General features: G+C 39.4%; 1 protein-coding gene across 2 annotated transcripts in view; it reads left to right on the top strand.

Annotated features, from left to right (window-relative positions):
* Positions 1 to 279: 279 nt before the first annotated feature.
* disp1 (dispatched homolog 1 (Drosophila)) overlaps positions 280 to 7,472 on the top strand; it is a 94,793-nt gene continuing 87,600 nt past the window's right edge. The window contains exons 1-2 of one of the 2 annotated variants that reach the window (XM_044170341.1): positions 280 to 442; positions 2,565 to 2,652. The gene's annotated coding sequence lies outside the window, so the exon portion shown is untranslated. Of the gene's footprint in view, positions 455 to 2,564; positions 2,653 to 7,472 lie in introns of both variants that reach the window. The other variant, XM_044170340.1, reaches the window with a different exon arrangement.

The following is a 7,472-nucleotide window of genomic DNA, read 5'->3' as shown; positions in this document are numbered from 1 at the left end:
GACTGATGGGCAGAGAGTGGCGCATCAAAGGTCTGTTAGAGACAGGGGATAAACCTTTACAGGTTCAAAGGGCTTTATTCAAATATGTAAAAGAAACAGGTTTAATATCTAGAATATAAATTAAAATGCAAAGTTTTGTTAATTTTTTTGTATTACTCTTTTTACTCGTCGTTTGTTAGATTTTGGTTAAAGTCATTATATTACACTCTCCGATACAATAGGTGGGGGCATGCACCTTTAACGTTGGTTTGTAGCCCGCCAGTAAAATCAAAGAAGAAGACTTTCGAGTGCAAGCAAGCTCTCAGTGCGCAGCTGCCCACTCAACATGGTTTGATACCTGGAAAGGGGATACATCAGCATCCGGCAAACACTAAAGTAGAGGACCAGGAATACTTTTCTTATCGCCTACCAGTGCTCAGCGTGTGTTTTGTTTTCATACCCGGTGGGTGCCCATGTGAGTATGCAGCTTATGAAAGAAACAGCAGAGAAACCGCTGTTGTTTACCCAGCTGTTTTGGTCAGCTTTGGCAGTGGCTAGCAGCGTCAATCAGCTAACGTGAACTTAGCTAGCTTGGTGAAAGCAAACATCAGCGTTGGACTGTTTTTTGGTGGTAAAATGAAGCTAAATATCCAGAGTTTGGAGCACTCGGTGATGATGAGACAGAGTGTCAAAGCCAGGTGTTTCAGGTTCGCAGAATGAAGCTTTGGTATTAAAGGTTAACGCTAGCTTGGCTGATAGGGTCTACTGCGATTTGACATAACGTTAAGGCCGAAGCTAAAATGATAACGTCATCTTTATTGACACAAAGCATGTCCCACCTTAAAACTAACATTAAAAACTCAAAATCCAACCCACTGAATTGAATACACATGTGTAACAGACATTTAAATTTGTGTAGCCTATCATTTGCGCATTATTAGTTTGCTAAAACATATCTAAAACAGCATGTTATGGAAAACCATAACAGGGCAATTGTATTCTACTTTCGGAAATGTCGAAACTATTATTGTGCCAAACATTCTTATGTTCTGCTCTCTTGCTGTGTTTGGCTGTATTGTTCCAGAAAATGTTAGCTGACTGAAAATAGAGCTTGGTCCAGCTCGCCTTTTTATAAAGAGAAGTTGCTCAACTCATTTATTTGAACACCTGCTTGTGGGAGTGGGAGTTGTTTGCAGGGAAGGGAAGTCCAATTTCATTGTCAGTCAACTCTATCTGACTTATGCAGTTATCTGTCTAGATGATCTAACACCTTAGCATCTGTAACTGGGTTACACTTCTCAATCTATAACAGTCTAATTGGACCCATACTATTTAATTTTTGCTTTCTTATTGTCTTCTCCATCTCTAAAAGAAAATAGCTACCTTTTTTGTCTAATACCTATAGTCTTAAAAACCTTTTCTTTTTCACTAATTCAACTTGTTCTCATTCCATTATTTTTTTTTTCTTTTGTCATAGTCACATCCCTGAAACCAGTTTAGAAATTATATGTTTTCCTCCTCTCTAAACACTCCCCAATCTCTGAGATTAACATCAGCCAAATGCTGGCTGGTGCCATATGTTCTGTCCTGGGTTGTGATTTCAAAGTTTCGAGTGGATACAGTATATAACAATTAGATATTCCAAGGCTTCTAGAGATGTTACACTGCAAACATTGATGTCAGTATTTGTGATCTAAACAGTGACCTCTTTGATATGAAAGTTCCTTTATCAAGTGAAAGTGAACCTTTTATTTTCACTTTGTAATGCAATAATGAATAGTGCCATCAAACAAATACCTACCCCAAATCAAGGTTAATTGTAGTAACAGTCAAGTTAGCTTCCAGGTTTTAGTTAAAGAGCACTCATCAGTGGGTTAGACTGAGGTAGAATATTTGGATTCAACGCAGCATTAGTGCTGAAACTGTTGGCGACTGTCCTCAGGTTAGGAGTGTCGCTGCAGCTTTCTTCAGTCTCGTCTGAACCACAGCGAGAACCCTATTCACCCCCCACAGTCTTCGTTAACCTACGAAATGCTTGCTGCTGTTTTGTTTTTTTTAGAGAGTTTTTAGATTTGGTCTGAGAGAAGCCTTCTGTCTATTTTGAGCTTAAGAGACCCTGTTCTTTTAGTTTGTGAGTTAGGCTAGGATTTGCAGTCTTTATGTCAACCAACATTATAGTATATCTCCCTCCTGTTTGGACTTATATTTGCCAGATAGCATTACCTTATTAAACGGGATATCAGTAAGCATTTGGCACAAAATGGGGTTTTGCTAATTTTACATTTTCCAGACAGTTAGATCAGTATGAAAGTAAAGAGAAATGTCGTCCTGTATCTCACCCAGTTTCCTTGATTAAAGATGCTAGTGTGACAGTGAGAAGTCCAGACACGTTGCATCAGTGCAAATGACCCAATGTGCTTGTTAGTGTTCAGGTTGTTGCTGCCGTGTTTCTAATGCAGGCCTTAGATAAAACCATATGTGATAAATGTCAGTTTTTGTTGACCTACAGTTTTGTGGGATAAATATGGCATCTGCTGCTTTGCTCAGTGTTTTTCAGTGATTTGTTAAAAATGTTCTCTTATCAGAGTTTTCCTGGAGGCTGCCAGGTGAGATCATCATATTGCTGCCCGAATCAAAGAAACACCAACACAAAGCTCATCCGCAGAGTTTACAGTAAGTATCTGGAACATGTTCAACATCTTTCAAACCCGTACCCCAATAATCTAAAATGTAATACACACACAAAATTACCCAAGAACATCGATGATGCTTCATGAGTGAGAGCATTCGAATAGCATACATTAGTACTGTATGCACACAGACATATACAGACATATAATTTACTTGAATTTTATTGCTGATTTTCAGAAATTTGTTGAGACAAATAGGTTTTTTTCATCATCCCATGCATTTGTACTGTCATCCCTGAAGCTAGGCTGTCCTCTCTCTTTGTGATTGTCTTGTAGTTGCATGTATAATTCAGAAAGGGCCACTAGGGGGCTGTCTTATGCTTGCTATTCCCCAACATCAGCCCAGTAGTCCACACTGTACAGAGGCTTCCCTGTTGTGATTTCATGTTTGATGTATAGAAAAAGTGTGTGGGCTACCTTGTGTTGCCTTCATCAACTCAAGTTAGCCATGATCTTAAAATGTAGAGTCAAATATGCATGTGAATGCCTTTTTTATGCTTTTTATTTAATTTATCAGTATCTCTGTGATGCCCATGTAAGCTATCTAAATGCCATTGTGCGAGACTTAAAGGTGCAGTATGCGATTCTAAACCAATACACATCTTTTTGTCAGATTCAGCGAATATCTCCTCATGGTCCGCTAGCTGTCCGTTCAGTGTATGCGTTGAAAAGAAAAATCCGGTGTTTGTACACAGCCCTGGCTCTGTAAATGGGAAATAATCTAAGTGGCTCGGACCGAGCCACACAACACTATTCCAGCCACGATCTGTGCGTCAGGTAACGTTAAATGACTTGCCCGTGGACATTCAGCTTACTTTCTAGGTTGCCAAGTTGTGCTGTTGTTGTGATGTTAGCTATAGTAGCAGGAGAGTTGTGAGTATCGCTGTCTGGAGCTGCTGTGCTGGCTCTGGGAAACCGTCTTGTCCTCTCTGCATGTTAGCTTCACAGCAGCAACTGTAGCGACAGTTTGCTAACCCACAACCTAGCTAACGTTAGTTACGTTACTTGCTGTGTTGTTGTTCGCTCTGTATCATGGCATTTGTCATGGTACTGGATTTCTCCAGAATCGCATACTCCACCTTTTTAAAGTACCCCTCCACTCAATAATGTGTTTTTCTTATGTTTAGGCCCCCTGAAATGTCAGACGTGTGAACACACTGTAACATCTTAGCAGATATTATTGTATGTTTCACAACCACTAATGCTGTGTCAGCCACTGCCGGTTGCAAGCTAACAAACAACATAAACAAATAAAAGATGCTAATTACACTTATATATATGTCTGCTAGTCACCGATTTTGGTGCACAGTAGACTCCTTATCTGGGTCTGACTGAGGCTCAAACATGTACGGCTGAATCTCTCCAATGTTTCTTCTAACTCGAGCCCATCTCTCACTCATCCACGCTCTCACAGGCACCGGTCAACCTAGCATGCAGCAGTGGTGGGCGGGGCATTCAGAAAGAGTAGATTTTTCAGACTTTTCAGGGTTTTTCTTAAACTTTTTATGTGGGATAACCATGTTAAACTAAATATTAATCATAGCAGAGTACTTTTACATATTTTAAAACGTGTCTAAAGGGGAACTTTAATGTTAAATTTAAAACGTCATACTAATAGTAATGGTCTTGATAGCTGTGAGTCGTTTCCATACTGTGATCACAGTAAAGAAAGGTAGCTAGGATTGTGAGGCACCCATGATGGTGAGGCACCCATGTACCATTAGCAATAATTATTACTAAAATAATAATACTGTAAAGTATATAGGGCCGCTAGGGCTTTTATACTGCAGTTACAGCACCATGTCTATCCATGGAACTTTTCTCTTTAAGAAACTTGTATGAGGACTAAAAAAGAACTGCACAGAAGCCCATTATGTGTTAAATGAATTGAGTAATAACAGATGATATTTTTGTGGCCCATTGAATGAACTTGTCCGGTCTTTCAGCCATCAGGGAAGTATTATTACATATATATCAATGGCTTGTTTAACAAACTGTATTAGTGTAATAATTGTCTCAGTGCTGTACAAGAAAGTGGTTCATTTATTTCTGTAATATGGATCATTTGTGATTTGTTGCTTTTTTTTTTTTCAGCCTGTCCTCAGAGCAGTTATCTGTTAAATTTCTGCAATTTAAAGAGAAACTGCAATCAAGAACAGAGCCAAGTCTGGCCTACTGATTTCTACAGATAAATGTGTGTACCTTAGTGAACACATACATTTACTTTTAACTCAATTCTCTCAGCTCTTTTCACTTCCCTCCCTCCCTGTCAACCCTCACCGTGTCCCTCCCCCCCCCCAAATGTCTCTGAATCCTTCCATCCTGGCAACCCCAGCCCTTATGAACAACTGGCCTGGACAGCTGGCTTTAACAGCTGCTTGCCATCTCATTTTTGGCGTATCTCCAAATGGGCAAGTTTCTCCATAGTGTTGTCTTTTTGTAAGCAAGCCTTTCTGATTCTAAATCAGTTTTTATGCTATCTTTGTGTCTCCATTCAGCAATAAGTACACTGAAACCAACATCCAGAGATTTCTATGGTGTTTTTTTGATGTTAGAAGCATTTATCATGCCTCAATTTACTCTTGTAGCCTTGATTTGTCTGCTACTGTCAGTAGAATACATCCTCTTTGGAAAAAGCTGTCCATGGTATCTTTGGATTTTGCCAGTAACAGTTAACAACAGTATTAGTGTTTCTTTGTTTTCTTTTGCTGTATTTACCACCATTACCTTCTGCTGACTGGTGTTCATTTCCATTTCCTCAGAATGACTCCCATGTGTCATCTGCACTTTAATAGCCTGGTCTGAATCGCCTTTTGTCCATCTGCTGATAATATGCTGTGATCTTTCCTGATTGTAACCGTTGGCATTTAGTTGAGGCAAATATTCCCTGAGCAATGGCAGTAAAAGAAAGTGAGGTAATGCACGAACAGTCTGAAAAGTTCTTTTTTTTTTTTTTTCTTAGCATTGAAAAAAAGAGGCAATAAATGTTAGACCTGTCTGCACCTGCGTTTGTACTCTCAGGATATCAGATATCGATATCAACAGTCTCATAGATGAAAATGGAAAAAGGTGTAACCTTACAGTAATAAATCATTTGAATGATCTTTTTTTAAGGAGCACTGACAGTATTTTAATTTACTGCTTTAATTACTATAATATCAGAGAGAGACTCTAAAACACATTTGGTTCCATTTCAATCTAAAATACTAGTAATACAAAGGATTGCCAGAGGTTAAACCTACTGTAACTTTCACTCTAAATTGTCTCAAACTGGAGTTGTAGTTGACGGATTGAGCCATCAAATGACCTGCTGACCTGAGTGACCTTTTGTCCTGTTGCTCATGTGCAGTTGTTGGTATTGTAATTTATCTAGTTTCACTACGAGCTGTATCCTAGTTTTTTCTCCTCGGGGTGGCACAGGGGGTAATCGGGCCGGGAGTTGGTTGCCACTGAAGGCATGACTGCACACTTGCTGTCTATAATTCAAACTGTTGTATGGGGTTCTTTGATGTTGAGCTGAAGGATGGAGACACTGGTGAATCTTGTGGACACCCGTGGCACCAGCATGCCTAATCTCTGTCTGTCTTTGTACAGACTTCAAACTGCTACACAGTATGGATTTGTGTCTTTTGGTGCTGACAGGCCGGCTGGCCGGATCCACTGAAGATTTCTGAGAGAGAGATGTTCTCCCAGTTCTGAGGAGACAAAGCCTACCACTATCAGGCCTGTCAGGGACATGGATTTAGATTAGCCTGAGATAAATATTTTGCTTTCAGTGGGTATGAAATCCAACCTGGGACTCAAATTTCAAAGTTTTAGTCTTTCCATGGGAGAACAGTCTGGTCTAGTCAGTGAGAAGATCCTTCGGAAATAGGCTGTCAGCCTGTTTGGTGGTTAAGTCCATATTTTGAACCTGCAACAACAGCTTTTTTTGGCTACTTGGGGGGAGCAGAAACAAGTTGTGAACACAACATTGACATATCATCACATATTAAGTTGATATGGCGAACTTGTTAGCAAACCAATGTCTATTTAAATTTATGTTTCTGGCTACCTGGCAAATATAGGTCCAATACGGACTTTCTTTTAGCTGCTAAATGCTCCACTATTTTAACAAGCTCGGCACTAATTGTCTGTCTGCCGTTTGGTGCTGAGCAGGTCGTGTACAGTGGGTTTTTAGGGCTTTTTCTCTAAAAACAGTTGCCTGCTGCGGCTGAAAACAATGCTATGAGAGCGGCAAGAGTGAACCCAAACAGTAAAGTTGTGGGCTGGACAGCTAAACAATGAGCTGAAACTTGCTATAAAGTCCGTAAAGCCGAGGGGAGCTACAGATTTGGGTCACAATTCTCTGGAGGTTCATCACCATGACCATCACATTGTTTTCACATCATCATTTGATACATTGTTATTGTAAAGATATCGATTATAGCCGATCTAGATAATATAAGCATGTTGAGATTAGCACATTAGGCTATGTTTTGTAAAAAAAAAAAAAAAACTGTTAAATTGTTTAAATTGAATTTCTCAAGATTGTGTACAGGCTTTGGTTGGATGATAAATTAAAATGGAAAATGACATTTAAATTGTGATCTATGTAAACTGCTAAACCAAACTAAACTATATTTACTAATTTGATGCAAATGATGCTGCCTCCCTTGTCAGTCAAAGACCTCTTTTACCAATCGTTAATTAGTCAAAGGCTAGAGACAAGTTAGAAGAACAGAGGGAGGAAGTGCCGACTGAAAGCAATAGATGAAATGTAAGGAGCTTGTTAATAAAGATGATTTGATCAGTTTATTATAG

The sequence above is a fragment of the Siniperca chuatsi genome, linkage group LG16, assembly GCF_020085105.1.
Source record: "Siniperca chuatsi isolate FFG_IHB_CAS linkage group LG16, ASM2008510v1, whole genome shotgun sequence".
NCBI classification, from domain to species: Eukaryota; Metazoa; Chordata; class Actinopteri; order Centrarchiformes; family Sinipercidae; genus Siniperca; species Siniperca chuatsi.
The sequence above is the reverse complement of the archived record's forward strand: the minus strand, read 5'-3'. Positions and strand labels throughout refer to the sequence as shown.